General features: G+C 45.8%; 12 non-coding genes and 1 pseudogene across 12 annotated transcripts; all 13 read left to right on the forward strand.

The window, feature by feature from the left end:
• The first annotated feature begins 9,133 nt into the window (after positions 1-9,133).
• LOC142881768 (U2 spliceosomal RNA) lies at positions 9,134-9,324 on the forward strand. The gene has a single exon (XR_012925688.1). It is a non-coding gene; the product is annotated as a U2 spliceosomal RNA (small nuclear RNA).
• A 730-nt stretch (positions 9,325-10,054) lies between these two features.
• LOC142881756 (U1 spliceosomal RNA) lies at positions 10,055-10,218 on the forward strand. The gene has a single exon (XR_012925677.1). It is a non-coding gene; the product is annotated as a U1 spliceosomal RNA (small nuclear RNA).
• Positions 10,219-10,442: 224 nt separating this feature from the next.
• On the forward strand, positions 10,443-10,606 carry LOC142881764 (U1 spliceosomal RNA). The gene has a single exon (XR_012925685.1). It is a non-coding gene; the product is annotated as a U1 spliceosomal RNA (small nuclear RNA).
• Positions 10,607-11,398: 792 nt separating this feature from the next.
• On the forward strand, positions 11,399-11,589 carry LOC142881769 (U2 spliceosomal RNA). Its single transcript, XR_012925689.1, has one exon. It is a non-coding gene; the product is annotated as a U2 spliceosomal RNA (small nuclear RNA).
• Positions 11,590-12,319: 730 nt separating this feature from the next.
• Positions 12,320-12,483, forward strand: LOC142881691 (U1 spliceosomal RNA). Its single transcript, XR_012925621.1, has one exon. It is a non-coding gene; the product is annotated as a U1 spliceosomal RNA (small nuclear RNA).
• Positions 12,484-13,275: 792 nt separating this feature from the next.
• LOC142881725 (U2 spliceosomal RNA) lies at positions 13,276-13,459 on the forward strand. Its single transcript, XR_012925649.1, has one exon. It is a non-coding gene; the product is annotated as a U2 spliceosomal RNA (small nuclear RNA).
• Positions 13,460-17,153: 3,694 nt separating this feature from the next.
• On the forward strand, positions 17,154-17,333 carry LOC142881721 (U2 spliceosomal RNA; annotated as a pseudogene).
• Positions 17,334-18,063: 730 nt separating this feature from the next.
• LOC142881757 (U1 spliceosomal RNA) lies at positions 18,064-18,227 on the forward strand. The gene has a single exon (XR_012925678.1). It is a non-coding gene; the product is annotated as a U1 spliceosomal RNA (small nuclear RNA).
• A 792-nt stretch (positions 18,228-19,019) lies between these two features.
• LOC142881715 (U2 spliceosomal RNA) lies at positions 19,020-19,210 on the forward strand. Its single transcript, XR_012925644.1, has one exon. It is a non-coding gene; the product is annotated as a U2 spliceosomal RNA (small nuclear RNA).
• A 730-nt stretch (positions 19,211-19,940) lies between these two features.
• LOC142881736 (U1 spliceosomal RNA) lies at positions 19,941-20,104 on the forward strand. Its single transcript, XR_012925659.1, has one exon. It is a non-coding gene; the product is annotated as a U1 spliceosomal RNA (small nuclear RNA).
• A 792-nt stretch (positions 20,105-20,896) lies between these two features.
• LOC142881771 (U2 spliceosomal RNA) lies at positions 20,897-21,087 on the forward strand. Its single transcript, XR_012925690.1, has one exon. It is a non-coding gene; the product is annotated as a U2 spliceosomal RNA (small nuclear RNA).
• Positions 21,088-21,817: 730 nt separating this feature from the next.
• Positions 21,818-21,981, forward strand: LOC142881748 (U1 spliceosomal RNA). The gene has a single exon (XR_012925670.1). It is a non-coding gene; the product is annotated as a U1 spliceosomal RNA (small nuclear RNA).
• Positions 21,982-22,773: 792 nt separating this feature from the next.
• On the forward strand, positions 22,774-22,957 carry LOC142881726 (U2 spliceosomal RNA). The gene has a single exon (XR_012925650.1). It is a non-coding gene; the product is annotated as a U2 spliceosomal RNA (small nuclear RNA).
• Positions 22,958-23,769: the final 812 nt, after the last annotated feature.

Genomic DNA, 23,769 nt, shown 5'->3' on the forward strand with positions numbered 1-23,769 from the left:
AGATGTCACCTGTATCAGCAGGAGAACCCACAACATCCTCATGCAGGTCTTCCAGCTGATCAGGACTCTCAGAATTCCTCTGTCCATCCGGTTCCTCCGTTCTGGTACCCGGCTCACTAGAGCCTTCTGCATCTGGATACCACCCCTCAAGTCCCCTGTCCTCTTGTGCTTTAACACAATGGGACAGGTGATACCACGTCGATGACCCATTTACCTGCACTGCCGTTCCAGTGGAACGCACGACTTCAAAAGGACCTTGACGCCGCTCGTTGAACCACTTTCTCCTGAACACTTTTACAAATACCTTATCTCCCGGTCGCACTGTGTTCCTCCTCTGCTCGTCGAGCCTCTGTTGCCCCTCTTCCTGTTTTTGCCTGTCAGAAACATATGTGGATATTCTTTTATGAAGAATAGCCATATGATTGACATACGCACGCATTTCATCTTCCAGAATGGCTAGACTCGGACCTTTGCCTCCTGTTCGCCATCCGGAGGTGGGCATTCGTCTACCCATCGCTAATTCATGTGGAGTTAAGTGTAGGTCTCTCAACTCGCTCGAGCGACACGCCATTAATGCTAAAGGAAGAGCTGCTATCCAGTTCAAACCTGTATGTTGACAGATCTTGACAATACGATTCTTTAAAATGCCATTCATTTTCTCACAAATACCTTGACTTTGTGGATGGTAGACGGCTCCAAGACGCTGTTTTATCCCCAATTTCTGCAGGATCAATTTCACTGTTTTATCTACGAACTCTCTTCCGTTGTCCGAAGATATGCGATCTGGTAGTCCCCATCTACTAATGACCTCACGGCATAAAAACTTCGCAACTGATTGAGCATCCTTTCGTTTGGTCGGACACGCTTCAGGCCATCGTGAAAATCTATCCACGACCACCAGCATGTATCTTTTCCCTTCAATTGGTTTAATCATGTCCACAAAATCAATAACCAGTTCACGCATGGGACCAGTAGGTGTCGGAATGTAACCTGGTGGGACTGTTACCCCCCGACGAACATTGTTCTTTAGGCAAATCGTGCATCTTCCAATGACATGATCAATCTGCTCAAGTAAATAAGGAGCCCAGAACCCATATTCCTTAGTAATTTTCCTCCTAACCTCCCCCCTAGCAACATGGGCCAACCCATGTGCTTCTTGAATCATTAAACCTAGGAGATCTGGCGGAGCCACAATCAACCCCTCATGATTTCTCCACAGGCCCGTCGAATCTTGTACTGCCCCCCGGTCACGCCAAAGTTGTTTGTCCACAGTTGGTGCATCATTCTGCATCGCCCCAACGTCCTCAAGTGAAATTTGATTCTCCAAGTCCACTTCGTGAACGACCAGGAGAACTTTGCCAGGTCTATCGGCACCAGTCACCTGTTTCGCTGCATCATCCGCTGCTCGGTTCCCGCGCGAAACCCTTGACGCGTCCATTTTATGAGCTGCGCATTTAGCGATAGCTATTTCTCGTGGTTTCATCATTGCATGCAATAATTTTACTATTTGAGTAGCATGTTGGACAGGAGAGCCATCAGTTTTCTTAAAACCCCTGTTCTTCCATACAGCACCAAAAAGATGGCAAACATTATGTGCATATGCAGAATCTGTGTAGATTGTCACTCTCTTGCCGTCTGCTAACAGGCAGGCTTCAGTCAAACCCACTAGTTCAGCAAGTTGAGCCGACGCTGGTTGTGGAATCGTCTCAGCTTTCTCGATCACAAAATCTAACCCTTCAGCTCTGACTATTGCATAGCCAGCACTCAAGGTCTCACCTATCCGGTAACACGAACCGTCTGTCCAATACTCAACTTCTACATCTCGTAAGGGTAGAGCTTGCAGATCTGATCTTAGTTTTGAATAGCGTTCTGATTCTTGAACACAGTCATGAGGTTCTCCGTCTTCTGAAGTTGGCAGGTTCTCAGCCGGGTTAACTGTAACGCATCTAACCAAAGTGACATCTGGTTGTTCCAACAGCCTATGATAATCCCTAAGTCTGGGCATTGTCAATGTATATTTACCATAGTTCAAAAGGTTCCTCAAACTGTGATGACAAAGAATAGTGATTGGATAACCCATGGTAACAGATGAAGCTTTTTCGTACATCAAGTAGACACCCACCAATGCTCTGTAGCATAGCGGCAGTCCCATCTCGACATCTGAAAATGCAGTGGAGTAATATGCAACAGGCTGAGGATTTGACCCCGTCCCTGTTGGTTGACAAAGTACAGCACGTGCAAACTTCCCACCAGTAGACGTCGAAACATATAGAAGGAAGTTCTTAGAATAATCTGGTAACGCCAATGCAGGAGCCTCCTGCAGTCGCTGTTTAATGGTCTCAAAGGCTAAGAACCCATCTTGTGTCCAAGTTAAATTGCCATGCAGTTGTGCATTGCCAGTATCTTTAATCATTGCTCTCAAGGGTCCTGTCAAGCTTGCATAATCTTCAATCCACGCTGAAGAGTAACCTGTAATACCAAGAAAGGTCATCATCTCTCGAACAGTTCTGGGCTTTGGAGCCTTGCGAATAGCCTCCAAATGACCCACTGAAATTTCCCGACGACCTCTCGAAATCTTCTGACCTAAATAGATCACTTCTTCCCTACAATACTGTAGCTTCTTTTGAGAAGCTTTATGTCCCTTTTCTTCAAGTAGCTGTAAAAATCTAGTCGAGTCTCTGTGACATGTGTCTTCGTCAGGCGAACAAATGATGATGTCATCCATGTATTGAACAATGGTGCTGTTCACCAGCTGGTCAACACCAACCAGGTCATCTTTCAAGATTTTGTTGAAAATGTGAGGACTATGTTTGAACCCCTGTGGAAGTCTCAAATATTCATAAAACTCACCGTTGTATGTAAAGCCAAATAATCCTTGGCTCTCCACACTCAGAGGAATACTGAAAAAGGCTCCACACAAGTCAATGACAGTGAAATGAGAAGCTTCCGGTGGAATCTGTGCAAGCAATGTATGCGGATCCGGTACTTCAGCTGGAAAATCAACAACCACTTCATTTACTGCTCTCAGATCGTGTGCCAAACGATAAGTATCGTCAGGCTTTCTTACAGGCAACAATGGTGTATTACACCGCGGATGTTCAACTATTTTCAAGACGCCTGCCTTTACTAAACCTTCAATCTGTGGTTCAATTCCTAGAACCGCTTCTTCCTTTAACGGGTATTGGTTTTTCCAAGGAAGAGAAACTCCTGGACGAAGATTAACCGTCACTGGTGTAGCTGATTTAACAAAGCCTATATCAGTACTGTGTTGGGCCCACAAAGATTTTGGAACGTGACGCAACATTTCTTCTTTTAAATGGTTAGTTTCAGACTGAACATTGCAAATGGATTCATGTGACATTTGCACAGTTTGTGGCTGTCCCTGACCACAAGCTGCAACCGCAATTTTTAGGAATTGTTGATCTTCACTCCTCCAAACATTTTGGCACTCTTCCAAAGGCAGAAAGATTGCTTTGTCAGCCTCAGACATCATTGGGCCAACATCTTTTGGTCGAAATCCATCAGTTACTTTCAAAGTTATGTGTGGAACACTTCCTGTAACCTTGAATTCTCTATTAAGATATTCGCTATCATCCACTCTCATAGCTGCTCCTTGCGGTCCCAGAATTATATAAGAAAAACTAAGTGAGACCTGCTTAGGTTGCACCGCTAACCACCTTTCAGGGTCTAAGTGGTCAGTGTTTTTGAAATATTTAAGTGTACAATGAAGAGGACATTCCGATTCTTTGGCATCAGACATTTGTGTTTCAATAAATTGGTCCCACATTTTAACCGGCTCCAACAAAGTTGAGCTAAAATTTCCAATCCAGAATACTACAGGCATCTGTGTTTCAGTAGTTACCAGCAACTGTCGAAATTCATTTGGCCCATCTACTTGACATCCACTAGGTGTACAACGTATGGTGCAGTTCAGTTTACACAACGCATCTCTTCCCAACAAAGCAACCGGAGTATTTTCTGACACTAATACGGGTATTACAATCTTTTGATCTTTATAGCGAAGCTCAATTGGTTTGGTGAGAGGAATCAGCTGTTTCATACCCTCAAACCCGACTGTCCGGACTAACTGACCAGACATGGGGAGATGTATAGCGTCTTCAGGTCGGACACAGGTGAAAGCCGCTCCGCAATCAGCCATCACTTCCAGTGATCGCCCATTTACTTCCACCAAAATCATTGGATCTTGATCCGACTCTGACACTACCAGCTGACACCTCCCACTCGAGTTTTCTGGGCAACCCTAGAACCCAGACACCGGTCCCCGGTAGGGGTTCACCGGTCCTCTGGGTTGACGCCCTTGTCCCCTGGAATAATTTTGGACTCTTCCTCCAGAAGCTCCCATACCTGGTACTTGACAGTTACGTGCAAAATGTCCAAGTCGTCCACACCTGTAACACACCTCAGAGAGTTGGCTAGGGCCAGAATCAAAGTTCCTTCTTGCTCCCCTTCCAAAATCTCCTCTGACTTGTCCCCCTCTCATTTGTGACGGATTATAAACTTGCTGGAATCTAGGTTGAACAGGCGCTGCAGCCCCAAACTGTTGTGGTTGAACATGAATTTGATTGGATCGCATCTGTGGCATCTGATCAGGTTGGTCTGTCATAACCACTGCTTGTTTTTTCTCTTTACGTTTATTATCACCTAATTGCAACTGATTAAGTTTTCTGAGAGTCTCTTGATCTTGAGTTCTCTGGTCCAACTCCTTCTTGCGAAATAGTTCAACTTGATGGGCAATGTGATCAATGTACACGCTTTTGGCCATGCTTCCGAGACCAACCACCTCTGCTAATTTACTGCGTACTGCCAGTGGCAGCCCCTGTTGGATTTTAGTCCGCACAATAGATTGTTCCATTTGATTAGCGTCTGGATCATTGCCTGTGACATTTCTCCAAGATTGGAGAGCTCTTGACACATAAGCCCTGGGATTTTCTTGATCTCCCAACGGCTCCATTAGAATGTTATCAGGGTGGACGTTTGTTGGGAATGCATCACGCAACGCACTCCAAAATTGACCTCTATACGCAGCAAATAATTCAGCATCATTTACCGCTGTACCTATGAAGCGAAGCATCCTAGCCTTCTGCAAAAGTTCCTCCATAGCAGGAACACCAATGAGACTAGCTAAAAGTCGCTTGATGTCACCCACTGCAGACTGTGTGCCTACCATAAGTTCCTCTAATTTTGAAATCCAAGGATGTGCCCCATCCTGGAGAATCGGTAGCTTCTCCAATATGTCTGACATGTCCGAATTTTGCCAAGGTTTATATTCAAAGTTTTGTCCGCGAACGACCACTGGGCACATTTTAGCAGATGCTTCTATTTTTCTTGAACGCAAGGCATAGCCTGATTGTTCCCTATGGAAAGATTTTTCTATTGACTCTAAGTCTCTTAATTGCCTTTCCAGTTTTCTACAGACCTCTGGAGTTTTGGCCTCACAGATGTCTGAACGACATTGCACTATTTTCTTTTCAAGTGTCCTGAGTGTGTGATCAAAGTCGGGATCATCTCCACTATCAGAGTCTGAGCTCTCATCAGAGGGATCTTGATGTATTTTCTTCGCTCTCCGGAGTTTAGATCCTAGTTTCTCCGCTCTGGCCAGCATCTTTTTAATGACAGGATCGTAGCCACCAATGGCCTCTTCCGAGTCACTATCACTATTGTCCAGCTCCAACTTTCTCATTTTACCCTCTAGTTTCCCCACTGCAGTAGGTTTAGTTTTCGTGGAAGGATACATTTTCACCGTTGTTTTCGCTTTCCCTGTCTCGAGTATTTTGTCCTGATCATCTTTAATGCTGTAATTACCTTTTTGCTTAATTACTGGAAGCTGTGGATAAATGTCAGCGTACTCCGTTTCCTTATAAGGTGGCGGATTTTTCACCGGAGCAGTATGCGAAAAAGGAGTATTGATTTTCTCCAGTAGTGTTGCTGTTGACTCCGTGGCTTTGGCAATTACTTCCATAGCCATTTTATCTTTCCCTTCAGCCGCAGCTCTCAACTTTTGTCCCTCATCCTCAAAGAGCTGCAACATTGCGAGTTCAATTTTTCTCTTCTCAGCTCGCGATTTACCTTTTTTACCTTTTTTCTCTTTAGCCTTGTATATTGTAATGAGCACACTCATGGTTTGAATCACATCGGAATTGAAAGTACCTTCAACCGGCCAGGGTCTCTCAATATCTGGCCAACGCTTGTTCCACTTCTTAGAGGCTTCTGTTAGACCTTTAACAAGCGGATTCTTTTTCTGCACCACCTCAATCGGTGTTATAGGTTTAGCAACCACCTCCGTCATTTTCTTTCTTTTGCAGGACTTATTTACTGTAAAAAGAACTGAAAGGTTTCCGATATGGGCTCTTAATCTAAAAAATAAACTCAGTTATGAATTCTAAAAAATTGACCCTTAATTTTCAAAAACTACAATAACAAAGATAAAGCAAGATAATATGCACCGAGCCAGGAAGAGACAATAGATTTAAGAATGACCTGTAAAAAATCAGAAGATACAAGAATGGTGTGAAAGGTGTAAAAACGTATTTTGTGTCCTTCCGAACCTGTTCAAAAGGAGGCCACAAGACAACAACTGTAAATCTCAAATCAAAAACAATATATGATATAAATTTCACTGGCCTTAAATGCAAGACCTCTATGCCGTCACCAACAGGGCAACTCGTCCTCCTGTCTGCCTCCAAAGGATCCAGGTTCAGATGAATCACAAATACGGAAACAGAAAAGAGAAAAAATTAGGTAATAAATAAACTGGTGAACTTCTCGAAAGAAAACACAAAGCTTATTTACCTTTTTATTATTAATTATTGAGAAATCATTATTTTAGTTTATAAAGTTATAAACAATCATTATCAAATTATAAACAGCCATCAACAAAAGTTAATAAACCGCTCTATTATCGCCAACCTATTCCCCCTTTTTTTTTTTTTCAAAAACCGTGAGGAGGGGGCGAGGAAAAAGAGACACCCCCACTTGTAGGAGGAGCAAACAAGCTCCGCCCCTTAAAGCAGGGAAGAACTCCCAGTCCAAACTTGACCACCGAAGGTGAAACACCCAACTCAGCTCCTGGGGAGCCAGGCGCACCAGCCCCTGACTGACCACTCAAAGACCGACCACACCCAATCCAAAAACCTTCAAGGCCAAAATAACCCCAAAATAAACTAAAAGAAAATGCACACAATCCTTATGAGAAAAGAAAAACCCACAAAATCACCCAATCCTAAAACAAACAAAAAGAAAATACTTTATTTCAACACATTTCGTTGTCCAGCCCCCCTTGCACGCACTCACAGCTCCGGCTGTTCCTTCACATCCAGCATCACAAGCACGCAAGAGCCAGCACATTCAACGCATGCAAGTGTTGGTGCAACAGAAAGTCACTGATGAGGCTCCTCTCCTCACCACCGCAACAGAGACCTTCAAATGTCAGCTAAGCAAAGTCCTCATTTGGGCTCATAGAATTCAACCTCAAAATTTTCTAATAAACAATAAAACGTCCTAGCTGGGGCTCATAAGTTAACTAGATGTTGAAAGACATATGTCCCTCTAACACCTTTTATTCAGCCTATTCAAAAGTCCCCAGTAGGCTCATAAATTTAACAATGAGGGAATCAGTTCAACCTCTCCACATACACCACTATATTTCTAATATCAGCTCTAACACAGGTGATGTAAAACTCCAAACTTCCAACTTCTCCACACACAAAGAACATCAAGACAGACAGACACACAGAGAACAAAGACCCCAGTCACTCCTCCTCTCATTCACACACACACACGCACATCCCCCCAAAAGAAAAAACACAGACAACGGTACCCGACAAAAATAACACAGTCACACACTCCTAACCGGCATATCAACTACGGCCGCAAAGAAAAAGACTACAGCATAAAATTTATGCAAACTAAATTTGTGCTACCTTGAAGTGTGGATATCAGATCAAACGGCATCAAACATCACTCGTCAGCATATGCCAGAGAGGTCATTTACAACCTGATATTTAACCCACAGTTCCAGCTGCCCGAAAGCTGCTGACCAGAATATCCCTAACGGACACCCAGGATTTCACGGCCACGTATGCTAGACGGCCTCCCAGAGGGCTTAGGTCAAATCCCGCGGCAGCTCGAGCGAACGTCCCAGACGCTCAAAAAACACGCGCACTCTTCTTATGCAATCCAGGGCATCCCTAAATGTAGAAACACTTGGTGTGCATTCTACATCTCTTCCTAGAGAACTCGCAATGAATCCCCTAAGGCTTCCAATCTTTCACCCAACGGTGAAACCTCCTGGAGCATCTTAAAATAAAAAATAAAACACTTCACTAAAAAGTGAATTTCCCAAGGGATCCTAAACCACTTAAAAATAAAAAAGAATTTTGATGAAGGGTCCTACAACATCAACACACAAATCCACACCCACACAAATGATCTTTACACAGTGTGGCCAGACAGCACCAAAGGCCTAACTGAACCAGCCAGCACTCCTAAGATAAAAGGAACAAAGCGCTACAGTACCTTTTGTCGACAAGGAGCAGCAGTCAGGTCAAGAAAGCAGATGGCGACAGCGTCAGCAGCCACAGCAGATCCTGTTCGTGACGCCAAAATTGTGGTGAATTCTTCTGGTGGATTCAGGTGATGTAGATGTTGAAGGAGTCTTCACTGACACAGACTTAGTTGGATAAAAACTGGTTTATTTCACAGAAGTCAAGAGTCAGACAGGCACCTAGAACGCCTGGGGATGTCTCTGGGCCAGATGTGAGCAACTCCGATGATCCTTTGTTCACATCTCCTCTTATACCCCCTGCAACCAGGGAGGAAGATACAGGAAGTGGAGGAGGATGTATGCATTCCATAGTTGCACCCCCAATGGCCATCTGGTTTCAATTTGGTGGACCTTGGCAACGACAAGACCATATATGGACCCTAACGTCCTTAGGGAAAGAGTGCCACAGCGGGTTCACCGCTGAGTTCACATCAGGCCATACACATAAGATCACATGAGGACATATGCATAGATTCAGATACTACAAGGCCAAGTAAATGCTGCCGCGATGCGCCGTGAGCGAGGGTGGCTGTGAGCGGAATGACTCCCTGTGCTCGCCAGTGACGTGGTATCGCTTCTCGGCCTTTTGGCTAAGATCAAGTGTAGTATCTGTTCTTATCAGTTTAATATCTGATACGTCCCCTACCCGGGGACCATATATTAAATTGATTTTTGGACCAGGGAGATGGAATAGGGGCTTGCTCCGTCCACTCCACGCATCGACCCGGTATGGCAGTATCTCCAGGAACGGTGCACTCCTCCTTACGTTGTCTAAAATCAAGCTCAACTAGATGGGGTTGAGGTCAGATTTGATCGGCGGTTTGGAGCGCTTCTGTAATAGCACATGCGGGGTTGCCTTTCCGTGCGCAATTCCCACAATGGGTAGAGTATGATTTCACGTCCCCTGCAGTCCTCTGACTTAGAGCACATCTCCGTAGTAAACAGCAGAGGGCGTTGCACTGCGACCTGTCAGCTGTTGGTCCGGCATCAAGCAGTCTGCTGCCTTTTCTTTGGTGCCGTCCCGCTGTATGCATTGCAGCTAGTGCTTTAGCGTTGCGTTTTCTACTCCTCGATGAATTAGTTGAGTGGTCATTTGTTTTGTTTTTCCCCTTGACGATTCAGAATGTTCTTCTTTTCTCTGAATTTCCCACTGGAATCGCACATCACAGATTTCAAATGGAGCTCTTTTTGCCACATTTTCTCTGGTGGTTTAGTTGTTGATTCTTTTGGAGGTAAATGGGATGAAATGAGTGGTTTTCCAAATTCCCTTTTGTTGTGGTCATGCAGCAGTGAACTGTGGAAAAAGGATTGCTCACGTACAAATCTGTTATTTGGGAGACATGAGGTTGGGACAGATTTCTTTCTCATTCAACCAAATATCAACTATTGCTTTTCTTTCTGACATGCCTTTGGCTGTGAACACGTGGCGAGCACCGTGAGCCAGCGCGCAATGACTGTGGAAGACGTGGTCATGTCAGCCATGGACAACTCATACTTACCTGGCAGGGGAGACACCATGATCAAGAAGGTGGTTCACCCAGGGCGAGGCGCGACCATTGCACTCCGGTTGTGCTGACCTCTGCGAATTCCCCAAATGTGGGAATCTCGACTGCATAATTTCTGGTAGTGGGGGACTGCGTTCGCGCTCTCCCCTGATCAGATGTTGAAAAGCAAGAGTACGTTCTCTCGTACGCCAGTAAGAAATGCTGTCTGTCCAGCGTGCGCGATGCCCGTGATCAGATGGCTTCTTGAATCATGACATGTTTTCTTGAGAGGCTTTCTGACTGAAGTTCAGCTTCTCACTTGGCTGCGTTCATCAGGCTGCTGGCCAAGTTTCCGTGACTGTGGAAGACGTGGTCATGTCAGCCATGGACAACTCATACTAACCTGGCAGGGGAGACACCATGATCAAGAAGGTGGTCCACCCAGGGCGAGGCGCGACCATTGCACTCCGGTTGTGCTGACCCCTGCGAATTCCCCAAATGTGGGAATCTCGACTGCATAATTTCTGATAGTGGGGGACTGCGTTCGCGCTCTCCCCTGATCAGATGTTGAAAAGCAAGAGTACGTTCTCTCGTACGCCAGTAAGAAATGCTGTCTGTCCAGCGTGCGCGATGCCCGTGATCAGATGGCTTCTTGAATCATGACATGTTTTCTTGAGAGGCTTTCTGACTGAAGTTGAGCTTCTCACTTGGCTGCGTTCATCAGGCTGCTGGCCAAGTTTCCGTGGCTCCGTTTCGATTGTACACAAAGCTCTTGCGTTTGTGTCCACTTTCTCTCCCCATTCTCTGTTCCCTGAGTTTCAGTGTCCAATCACTGGTGGAACCAGAAAAGATTTGGTGACAGTTAAACAATTGACACTGATTTAGGTATTAGTTGTTGAAACATGGACAAACAAGATTAAGACTGAGACCAAGACATTCCATTCCAGAGTGTGAGAGATGTGCATGAGTGTCAAGATAGATATTGGTCAGTGTTTCCTTTGGTCCTAGTAGCGTCATTAATCATTTGAATTTGTTTTGTGGCGGGTTAAGATTGCACGGACTGACAATTTCCTTGCCAGACGTAGCAGGAAGTTTGAACGGAAACTTGGTGTTGGAAGCCATTGTGGATCGGTCAGGACGTGCTCACGTGGCCAGAACTAACTTTAAGCTGCATCCACTTGCATTAGGTTGGCCAACTTGTGTGCGGCTTCTGCTGCTCACTGTCCATGGAAGGTTCATCCACACTTTTAGCACCTTGTTGTTGTTGAGGCCAAGTAAATGCTGCCGCGATGCGCCGTGAGCGAGGGTGGCTGTGAGCGGAATGACTCCCTGTGCTCGCCAGTGACGTGGTATCGCTTCTCGGCCTTTTGGCTAAGATCAAGTGTAGTATCTGTTCTTATCAGTTTAATATCTGATACGTCCCCTACCCGGGGACCATATATTAAATTGATTTTTGGACCAGGGAGATGGAATAGGGGCTTGCTCCGTCCACTCCACGCATCGACCCGGTATGGCAGTATCTCCAGGAACGGTGCACTCCTCCTTACGTTGTCTAAAATCAAGCTCAACTAGATGGGGTTGAGGTCAGATTTGATCGGCGGTTTGGAGCGCTTCTGTAATAGCACATGCGGGGTTGCCTTTCCGTGCGCAATTCCCACAATGGGTAGAGTATGATTTCACGTCCCCTGCAGTCCTCTGACTTAGAGCACATCTCCGTAGTAAACAGCAGAGGGCGTTGCACTGCGACCTGTCAGCTGTTGGTCCGGCATCAAGCAGTCTGCTGCCTTTTCTTTGGTGCCGTCCCGCTGTATGCATTGCAGCTAGTGCTTTAGCGTTGCGTTTTCTACTCCTCGATGAATTAGTTGAGTGGTCATTTGTTTTGTTTTTCCCCTTGACGATTCAGAATGTTCTTCTTTTCTCTGAATTTCCCACTGGAATCGCACATCACAGATTTCAAATGGAGCTCTTTTTGCCACATTTTCTCTGGTGGTTTAGTTGTTGATTCTTTTGGAGGTAAATGGGATGAAATGAGTGGTTTTCCAAATTCCCTTTTGTTGTGGTCATGCAGCAGTGAACTGTGGAAAAAGGATTGCTCACGTACAAATCTGTTATTTGGGAGACATGAGGTTGGGACAGATTTCTTTCTCATTCAACCAAATATCAACTATTGCTTTTCTTTCTGACATGCCTTTGGCTGTGAACACGTGGCGAGCACCGTGAGCCAGCGCGCAATGACTGTGGAAGACGTGGTCATGTCAGCCATGGACAACTCATACTTACCTGGCAGGGGAGACACCATGATCAAGAAGGTGGTTCACCCAGGGCGAGGCGCGACCATTGCACTCCGGTTGTGCTGACCCCTGCGAATTCCCCAAATGTGGGAATCTCGACTGCATAATTTCTGGTAGTGGGGGACTGCGTTCGCGCTCTCCCCTGATCAGATGTTGAAAAGCAAGAGTACGTTCTCTCGTACGCCAGTAAGAAATGCTGTCTGTCCAGCGTGCGCGATGCCCGTGCTCAGATGGCCTCTTGAATCATGACATGTTGTCTTGAGAGGCTTTCTGACTGAAGTTCAGCTTCTCACTTGGCTGCGTTCATCAGGCTGCTGGCCAAGTTTCCGTGGCTCCGTTTCGATTGTACACAAAGCTCTTGCGTTTGTGTCCACTTTCTCTCCCCATTCTCTGTTCCCTGAGTTTCAGTGTCCAATCACTGGTGGAACCAGAAAAGATTTGGTGACAGTTAAACAATTGACACTGATTTAGGTATTAGTTGTTGAAACATGGACAAACAAGATTAAGACTGAGACCAAGACATTCCATTCCAGAGTGTGAGAGATGTGCATGAGTGTCAAGATAGATATTGGTCAGTGTTTCCTTTGGTCCTAGTAGCGTCATTAATCATTTGAATTTGTTTTGTGGCGGGTTAAGATTGCACGGACTGACAATTTCCTTGCCAGACGTAGCAGGAAGTTTGAACGGAAACTTGGTGTTGGAAGCCATTGTGGATCGGTCAGGACGTGCTCACGTGGCCAGAACTAACTTTAAGCTGCATCCACTTGCATTAGGTTGGCCAACTTGTGTGCGGCTTCTGCTGCTCACTGTCCATGGAAGGTTCATCCACACTTTTAGCACCTTGTTGTTGTTGAGGCCAAGTAAATGCTGCCGCGATGCGCCGTGAGCGAGGGTGGCTGTGAGCGGAATGACTCCCTGTGCTCGCCAGTGACGTGGTATCGCTTCTCGGCCTTTTGGCTAAGATCAAGTGTAGTATCTGTTCTTATCAGTTTAGTCTAAATGTTTTACAGCCTTTTTTTTGATATCTTTATAGGTTTTTAAAGAATGTCACACCTGTTGTTTTTAACCATTCTTATGACACTCACCTTCTCTACCATAAATGTGAGAAGTGTGAAGTCGAGAGTCAGAGCCCAGAGTGTTTTATCCTTTTTATTTTCCCATGAATCAGATGTGTTTTTAATACAGGAATGTGGCCTACCCTTTTTAAAACAATATAGAACATGGGAAGATATGTGGCCACAAACGTCTCTATGGAGTGGATCAAACGAAAATAAAAATGACGGAGTAGCCATTTTAATAAAAAACCCTCAGGTTCTGGTGAAGGGTAGCACAGTGGTGAGAGATGGTCGGGCACTTTTAGCACATCTAAATTTTATGGGGCGGGATTTTAACCTTCTCAATATTTATGGCTTTAATGACAAAAATGACAGGTATGACCTTTTAGAAAACTTGCAGTCCCACATGCTAGGCAGGGCACCTTTAGTTGTAGCAGGTGATTTTAATTGCATTTTAAACAAGACGGATAGAAGAAGAGCAGGAGAAGATTTTAAAATAGACAAGACATCAGTTTTATTACAGGGCATTTGCAGGGATTTTAAACTTCAAGACTGTTTTAAAACCATGCATCCCAGAGAGGAGGGCTTCACCTGGTTCAGTGGTGACAGTACCAGAGCCTCTCGCATAGATTATGTTTTTACACGGGACTGCCCGCCCACCGATGCTAGATTGACCCCTGTTTTCTTCTCTGATCACCTCATGGTGTCTTGCACTCTGTCACTCTCTTCAGGTGTGACTTCAGGAAGTGGTCTGTGGAAACTCAACTGCTCCCTTTTATTAGATAGGGACTTAGTTAGGCAGTTCAGGGAGCAGTACAAAGAGTGGCAGACCCTCCAAGACTTTTACGAAACACATGCACACTGGTGGGAAATGGTGAAGGAAAAGACAAAGACTTTCTTTAGGCAGGCAGGTAGGGAAAAAAAGAATAGGGAACACAGACGCATGATGGGACTGCAGAAAAGACTTCAATGCTATTTTAACCTTAACCAACATGGTATGGACTTCAACGAAGAAATTAAACAAGTCAAGAAAGAGATGTCGGCCCTATCAGAAATCCACAGCAAAGGTGTCATTTTAAGGAGCAGGGAACGGGAAATAGAAGAGGGTGAAAAGTGCACACGGTATTTCTTTAGGAAAATTATAAATAAAGGGGGAGGCATTGCAAAACTGAAGAAAGAAAATGGGTGCACAACAGAAACAATGGATGAAATAAAAGAGACAATTGAGACATTTTATTCAAACCTGTACTCAGAAAAACCTGTTAAAACTGACACCATGACAGAAGTTCTAAAATTCATTGATAAAACAGTAAGCAACAGCGTGCTTTTATCCCAAGATTTTACTTTTTTAGAATTAAATAAATGTTTGTCTGGTTTTAAAAAAGGGAAGTCCCCTGGACAAGACGGACTTCCCTTAGAGTTTTATTTGACCTTTTGGGACATTTTAGCACCTGATTTGATGACTGTTTTTATGGATTTTGAACACCTTGACCGACTTCCCGACAGTTTTAGAATAGGGATAGTGACTCTTCTTTACAAAAAAAAAGACAAGACTGACTTGAAGAATTGGAGACCGATCACGCTTTTAAACTTTGACTGCAAACTTTTTAGCAAACTTTTAGCCACACGGATGTCCATGTTTTTAGAAGAAGTGATTCACCCGGATCAAGCCTGTGCCGTTCCGGGGAGGAAGATCACTGACAGCCTCGTACTGATCAGAGACACCATCTGTTACGCGAGAGACAGAAACATCCGGCTAGTAGTACTAAATTTAGACTTTGAGAAAGCCTTTGATCGGGTCTCGCATCAGTACCTCTTCCGGGTACTGGAAAAAATGGGGTTCCCAGAAAGGTTTGTAGCTTGGGTGGGATTGCTGTACCGGGGCATCTCCAGCAAATTCATCGTTAACGGGCTTTTGACAAAAGCAGTCAACATCAACTGCGGTGTCCGTCAGGGGTGTCCTTTATCTGCCCTCCTCTACATTACCTGTATAGAACCACTGGCACAGATCTTGCGAAGGGACCAACGAATCAATGGGGTGGGAGTCCCGGGGAGTGGGGGACTGGTGACCAAGTGTGTTTTATACATGGACGACATTAACATTTTATGCACTGACCTTTTATCCGTGAACAGGACACTGGACTTGACTGACTTTTTCGGACAGGCCTCTGGGTCAAAATTGAACAGAGACAAGACCCAAGCCCAATTTTATGGACCATGGACAGCAAACGAGACAACGGGACTCCCCCTGACTACGACCCAGACTAACCAGAAAATATTGGGAATCAAATTTGATAAGGAAGGGGGAGGGGACACAAACTGGGATGACGTCACAGGGAAAGTTAGACAAAGACTAGGGTACTGGGGACTTAGAGGACTGACCCTTGAAGGAAAAGTTTTAATCATCAAAGCAGTGATTTTACCCTTGCTTTTACTGATCAGTTCTGTTTTTATCCCACCAAGACGTGTGTTTTTAATCCTGGAGCGAGCCATTTTCTACTTCCTGTGGGGATCTAAGTGGGGAAGACTAAGAAGAGACTTCATGAAAAGGCCAAAGGAGAAAGGAGGAAAAGCAGTGCCAGACCTTTACCTATTTTTAGGAAGCACCTATACGGCCTCGCACATCAAAATAGCAACAACCCCATCCAGAAACCCCAGGACGGCTGCAATGACACGTTTCTGGATGGGGTCCTACCTCAGAAAACTGAAATTGTTACCCACAGACCTGAAAGTACCGGTGTCTTTTAATCTGCCTTTAACATATGCTTTGATCCAGACGTTTTTAAAGTATTTTAATTTGGAAAAGGAGGAGTTGCATGTTTTAACAAGCCACCGCTCTCTTGTTTCTATTGTGCAGGAGCGAGAACCAGTGAGTCCAGTGCGCGGGCTCGCACTCAGCGAGCCCTCAACAGTTTGGCGCAACGTGAACCATCCTGCTCTCCCAAACAGACTCCGAGACCTGTCATGGATGGTGGCTCACGAGATCCTCCCGGTCAGGTCCGTCTTGCACTCCCGGGGCATGTCACCATCAGCGACTTGCCCCCGACCTGGTTGTGGCGCGCCCGAGTCAGTGAGGCATCTCTTCTGGGAGTGCAGTGCTGCTGTAGACCAGTGGGCAACAGCCAGGTCCTTGAAATTCCCGTACTTACCAGCAAGGGAGGTCCTTACAGCACAACTAGTGCTATATGGGGTGAGCCCCCAGAAGATGCCAGCAAGGGACTTTGCAGAGCAGTGGCTCACCCTAGCCGCCATCAAAGACGCCATATGGACCTCCAGAAACTTGCTGGTAAGGAAGCACATGCAGATCCCCCCCGTGGTTGTGATCCAGATGGCTATGCAGGCGGCGGGCCCTAGGACACAACCACAAAGAAGAATCGCCTCTGGGCCCATTCGGAGGAAGGACCTGGAACCACACACAAAAAGGTCAAAGCAGCAACGGCCTGGCTCTCCGGGTGAGGCAGGAGGGAAGGAGCAAAAGGGCGAGGATCTCCTCTGAGCACCACGACAAGGTCCTGAGCGAACAAATGTTTGGGGGAGCAGAATGGAATAATTTTGGTAAGGACTCATTGCGTTCCCGCACAAAAGAGACAAAGACATTGAGCCCCTTTTAAAATTGTGCACTCCTGTTCATATCTCTTGTTTTAATCATGTTTTTTACAGAAAATATTTGTCTTATTATTTATGTGTATTGTGTCTGTGGAAACACATTAATGCAAATGTAAAAAAATCATGTAACATAATTAACTGAATGAGTGTCAATAAACTTTTTTCGAAAGAAAAAAAAAAATCTGTTCTTATCAGTTTAATATCTGATACGTCCCCTACCCGGGGACCATATATTAAATTGATTTTTGGACCAGGGAAATGGAATAGGGGCTTGCTCCGTCCACTCCACGCATTGACCCGGTATGGCAGTATCTCCAGGAACGGTGCACTCCTCCTTACGTTGTCTAAAATCAAGCTCAACTAGATGGGGTTGAGGTCAGATTTGATCGGCGGTTTGGAGCGCTTCTGTAATAGCACATGCGGGGTTGCCTTTCCGTGCGCAATTCCCACAATGGGTAGAGTATGATTTCACGTCCCCTGCAGTCCTCTGACTTAGAGCACATCTCCGTAGTAAACAGCAGAGGGCGTTGCACTGCGACCTGTCAGCTGTTGGTCCGGCATCAAGCAGTCTGCTGCCTTTTCTTTGGTGCCGTCCCGCTGTATGCATTGCAGCTAGTGCTTTAGCGTTGCGTTTTCTACTCCTCGATGAATTAGTTGAGTGGTCATTTGTTTTGTTTTTCCCCTTGACGATTCAGAATGTTCTTCTTTTCTCTGAATTTCCCACTGGAATCGCACATCACAGATTTCAAATGGAGCTCTTTTTGCCACATTTTCTCTGGTGGTTTAGTTGTTGATTCTTTTGGAGGTAAATGGGATGAAATGAGTGGTTTTCCAAATTCCCTTTTGTTGTGGTCATGCAGCAGTGAACTGTGGAAAAAGGATTGCTCACGTACAAATCTGTTATTTGGGAGACATGAGGTTGGGACAGATTTCTTTCTCATTCAACCAAATATCAACTATTGCTTTTCTTTCTGACATGCCTTTGGCTGTGAACACGTGGCGAGCACCGTGAGCCAGCGCGCAATGACTGTGGAAGACGTGGTCATGTCAGCCATGGACAACTCATACTTACCTGGCAGGGGAGACACCATGATCAAGAAGGTGGTTCACCCAGGGCGAGGCGCGACCATTGCACTCCGGTTGTGCTGACCCCTGCGAATTCCCCAAATGTGGGAATCTTGACTGCATAATTTCTGGTAGTGGGGGACTGCGTTCGCGCTCTCCCCTGATCAGATGTTGAAAAGCAAGAGTACGTTCTCTCGTACGCCAGTAAGAAATGCTGTCTGTCCAGCGTGCGCGATGCCCGTGCTCAGATGGCTTCTTGAATCATGACATGTTGTCTTGAGAGGCTTTCTGACTGAAGTTCAGCTTCTCACTTGGCTGCGTTCATCAGGCTGCTGGCCAAGTTTCCGTGGCTCCGTTTCGATTGTACACAAAGCTCTTGCGTTTGTGTCCACTTTCTCTCCCCATTCTCTGTTCCCTGAGTTTCAGTGTCCAATCACTGGTGGAACCAGAAAAGATTTGGTGACAGTTAAACAATTGACACTGATTTAGGTATTAGTTGTTGAAACATGGACAAACAAGATTAAGACTGAGACCAAGACATTCCATTCCAGAGTGTGAGAGATGTGCATGAGTGTCAAGATAGATATTGGTCAGTGTTTCCTTTGGTCCTAGTAGCGTCATTAATCATTTGAATTTGTTTTGTGGCGGGTTAAGATTGCACGGACTGACAATTTCCTTGCCAGACGTAGCAGGAAGTTTGAACGGAAACTTGGTGTTGGAAGCCATTGTGGATCGGTCAGGACGTGCTCACGTGGCCAGAACTAACTTTAAGCTGCATCCACTTGCATTAGGTTGGCCAACTTGTGTGCGGCTTCTGCTGCTCACTGTCCATGGAAGGTTCATCCACACTTTTAGCACCTTGTTGTTGTTGAGGCCAAGTAAATGCTGCCGCGATGCGCCGTGAGCGAGGGTGGCTGTGAGCGGAATGACTCCCTGTGCTCGCCAGTGACGTGGTATCGCTTCTCGGCCTTTTGGCTAAGATCAAGTGTAGTATCTGTTCTTATCAGTTTAATATCTGATACGTCCCCTACCCGGGGACCATATATTAAATTGATTTTTGGACCAGGGAAATGGAATAGGGGCTTGCTCCGTCCACTCCACGCATTGACCCGGTATGGCAGTATCTCCAGGAACGGTGCACTCCTCCTTACGTTGTCTAAAATCAAGCTCAACTAGATGGGGTTGAGGTCAGATTTGATCGGCGGTTTGGAGCGCTTCTGTAATAGCACATGCGGGGTTGCCTTTCCGTGCGCAATTCCCACAATGGGTAGAGTATGATTTCACGTCCCCTGCAGTCCTCTGACTTAGAGCACATCTCCGTAGTAAACAGCAGAGGGCGTTGCACTGCGACCTGTCAGCTGTTGGTCCGGCATCAAGCAGTCTGCTGCCTTTTCTTTGGTGCCGTCCCGCTGTATGCATTGCAGCTAGTGCTTTAGCGTTGCGTTTTCTACTCCTCGATGAATTAGTTGAGTGGTCATTTGTTTTGTTTTTCCCCTTGACGATTCAGAATGTTCTTCTTTTCTCTGAATTTCCCACTGGAATCGCACATCACAGATTTCAAATGGAGCTCTTTTTGCCACATTTTCTCTGGTGGTTTAGTTGTTGATTCTTTTGGAGGTAAATGGGATGAAATGAGTGGTTTTCCAAATTCCCTTTTGTTGTGGTCATGCAGCAGTGAACTGTGGAAAAAGGATTGCTCACGTACAAATCTGTTATTTGGGAGACATGAGGTTGGGACAGATTTCTTTCTCATTCAACCAAATATCAACTATTGCTTTTCTTTCTGACATGCCTTTGGCTGTGAACACGTGGCGAGCACCGTGAGCCAGCGCGCAATGACTGTGGAAGACGTGGTCATGTCAGCCATGGACAACTCATACTTACCTGGCAGGGGAGACACCATGATCAAGAAGGTGGTTCACCCAGGGCGAGGCGCGACCATTGCACTCCGGTTGTGCTGACCCCTGCGAATTCCCCAAATGTGGGAATCTCGACTGCATAATTTCTGGTAGTGGGGGACTGCGTTCGCGCTCTCCCCTGATCAGATGTTGAAAAGCAAGAGTACGTTCTCTTGTACGCCAGTAAGAAATGCTGTCTGTCCAGCGTGCGCGATGCCCGTGATCAGATGGCTTCTTGAATCATGACATGTTGTCTTGAGAGGCTTTCTGACTGAAGTTCAGCTTCTCACTTGGCTGCGTTCATCAGGCTGCTGGCCAAGTTTCCGTGGCTCCGTTTCGATTGTACACAAAGCTCTTGCGTTTGTGTCCACTTTCTCTCCCCATTCTCTGTTCCCTGAGTTTCAGTGTCCAATCACTGGTGGAACCAGAAAAGATTTGGTGACAGTTAAACAATTGACACTGATTTAGGTATTAGTTGTTGAAACATGGACAAACAAGATTAAGACTGAGACCAAGACATTCCATTCCAGAGTGTGAGAGATGTGCATGAGTGTCAAGATAGATATTGGTCAGTGTTTCCTTTGGTCCTAGTAGCGTCATTAATCATTTGAATTTGTTTTGTGGCGGGTTAAGATTGCACGGACTGACAATTTCCTTGCCAGACGTAGCAGGAAGTTTGAACGGAAACTTGGTGTTGGAAGCCATTGTGGATCGGTCAGGACGTGCTCACGTGGCCAGAACTAACTTTAAGCTGCATCCACTTGCATTAGGTTGGCCAACTTGTGTGCGGCTTCTGCTGCTCACTGTCCATGGAAGGTTCATCCACACTTTTAGCACCTTGTTGTTGTTGAGGCCAAGTAAATGCTGCCGCGATGCGCCGTGAGCGAGGGTGGCTGTGAGCGGAATGACTCCCTGTGCTCGCCAGTGACGTGGTATCGCTTCTCGGCCTTTTGGCTAAGATCAAGTGTAGTATCTGTTCTTATCAGTTTAATATCTGATACGTCCCCTACCCGGGGACCATATATTAAATTGATTTTTGGACCAGGGAGATGGAATAGGGGCTTGCTCCGTCCACTCCACGCATCGACCCGGTATGGCAGTATCTCCAGGAACGGTGCACTCCTCCTTACGTTGTCTAAAATCAAGCTCAACTAGATGGGGTTGAGGTCAGATTTGATCGGCGGTTTGGAGCGCTTCTGTAATAGCACATGCGGGGTTGCCTTTCCGTGCGCAATTCCCACAATGGGTAGAGTATGATTTCACGTCCCCTGCAGTCCTCTGACTTAGAGCACATCTCCGTAGTAAACAGCAGAGGGCGTTGCACTGCGACCTGTCAGCTGTTGGTCCGGCATCAAGCAGTCTGCTGCCTTTTCTTTGGTGCCGTCCCGCTGTATGCATTGCAGCTAGTGCTTTAGCGTTGCGTTTTCTACTCCTCGATGAATTAGTTGAGTGGTCATTTGTTTTGTTTTTCCCCTTGACGATTCAGAATGTTCTTCTTTTCTCTGAATTTCCCACTGGAATCGCACATCACAGATTTCAAATGGAGCTCTTTTTGCCACATTTTCTCTGGTGGTTTAGTTGTTGATTCTTTTGGAGGTAAATGGGATGAAATGAGTGGTTTTCCAAATTCCCTTTTGTTGTGGTCATGCAGCAGTGAACTGTGGAAAAAGGATTGCTCACGTACAAATCTGTTATTTGGGAGACATGAGGTTGGGACAGATTTCTTTCTCATTCAACCAAATATCAACTATTGCTTTTCTTTCTGACATGCCTTTGGCTGTGAACACGTGGCGAGCACCGTGAGCCAGCGCGCAATGACTGTGGAAGACGTGGTCATGTCAGCCATGGACAACTCATACTTACCTGGCAGGGGAGACACCATGATCAAGAAGGTGGTTCACCCAGGGCGAGGCGCGACCATTGCACTCCGGTTGTGCTGACCCCTGCGAATTCCCCAAATGTGGGAATCTCGACTGCATAATTTCTGGTAGTGGGGGACTGCGTTCGCGCTCTCCCCTGATCAGATGTTGAAAAGCAAGAGTACGTTCTCTCGTACGCCAGTCAGAAATGCTGTCTGTCCAGCGTGCGCGATGCCCGTGATCAGATGGCTTCTTGAATCATGACATGTTGTCTTGAGAGGCTTTCTGACTGAAGTTCAGCTTCTCACTTGGCTGCGTTCATCAGGCTGCTGGCCAAGTTTCCGTGGCTCCGTTTCGATTGTACACAAAGCTCTTGCGTTTGTGTCCACTTTCTCTCCCCATTCTCTGTTCCCTGAGTTTCAGTGTCCAATCACTGGTGGAACCAGAAAAGATTTGGTGACAGTTAAACAATTGACACTGATTTAGGTATTAGTTGTTGAAACATGGACAAACAAGATTAAGACTGAGACCAAGACATTCCATTCCAGAGTGTGAGAGATGTGCATGAGTGTCAAGATAGATATTGGTCAGTGTTTCCTTTGGTCCTAGTAGCGTCATTAATCATTTGAATTTGTTTTGTGGCGGGTTAAGATTGCACGGACTGACAATTTCCTTGCCAGACGTAGCAGGAAGTTTGAACGGAAACTTGGTGTTGGAAGCCATTGTGGATCGGTCAGGACGTGCTCACGTGGCCAGAACTAACTTTAAGCTGCATCCACTTGCATTAGGTTGGCCAACTTGTGTGCGGCTTCTGCTGCTCACTGTCCATGGAAGGTTCATCCACACTTTTAGCACCTTGTTGTTGTTGAGGCCAAGTAAATGCTGCCGCGATGCGCCGTGAGCGAGGGTGGCTGTGAGCGGAATGACTCCCTGTGCTCGCCAGTGACGTGGTATCGCTTCTCGGCCTTTTGGCTAAGATCAAGTGTAGTATCTGTTCTTATCAGTTTAGTCTAAATGTTTTACAGCCTTTTTTTTGATATCTTTATAGGTTTTTAAAGAATGTCACACCTGTTGTTTTTAACCATTCTTATGACACTCACCTTCTCTACCATAAATGTGAGAAGTGTGAAGTCGAGAGTCAGAGCCCAGAGTGTTTTATCCTTTTTATTTTCCCATGAATCAGATGTGTTTTTAATACAGGAATGTGGCCTACCCTTTTTAAAACAATATAGAACATGGGAAGATATGTGGCCACAAACGTCTCTATGGAGTGGATCAAACGAAAATAAAAATGACGGAGTAGCCATTTTAATAAAAAACCCTCAGGTTCTGGTGAAGGGTAGCACAGTGGTGAGAGATGGTCGGGCACTTTTAGCACATCTAAATTTTATGGGGCGGGATTTTAACCTTCTCAATATTTATGGCTTTAATGACAAAAATGACAGGTATGACCTTTTAGAAAACTTGCAGTCCCACATGCTAGGCAGGGCACCTTTAGTTGTAGCAGGTGATTTTAATTGCATTTTAAACAAGACGGATAGAAGAAGAGCAGGAGAAGATTTTAAAATAGACAAGACATCAGTTTTATTACAGGGCATTTGCAGGGATTTTAAACTTCAAGACTGTTTTAAAACCATGCATCCCAGAGAGGAGGGCTTCACCTGGTTCAGTGGTGACAGTACCAGAGCCTCTCGCATAGATTATGTTTTTACACGGGACTGCCCGCCCACCGATGCTAGATTGACCCCTGTTTTCTTCTCTGATCACCTCATGGTGTCTTGCACTCTGTCACTCTCTTCAGGTGTGACTTCAGGAAGTGGTCTGTGGAAACTCAACTGCTCCCTTTTATTAGATAGGGACTTAGTTAGGCAGTTCAGGGAGCAGTACAAAGAGTGGCAGACCCTCCAAGACTTTTACGAAACACATGCACACTGGTGGGAAATGGTGA

Source organism: Nelusetta ayraudi, unplaced genomic scaffold (genome assembly GCF_046127955.1).
Source record: "Nelusetta ayraudi isolate G7.1 ecotype Tasmania unplaced genomic scaffold, CSIRO-AGI_Nayr_v1 ptg000216l, whole genome shotgun sequence".
Lineage (NCBI taxonomy): Eukaryota > Metazoa > Chordata > Actinopteri > Tetraodontiformes > Monacanthidae > Nelusetta > Nelusetta ayraudi.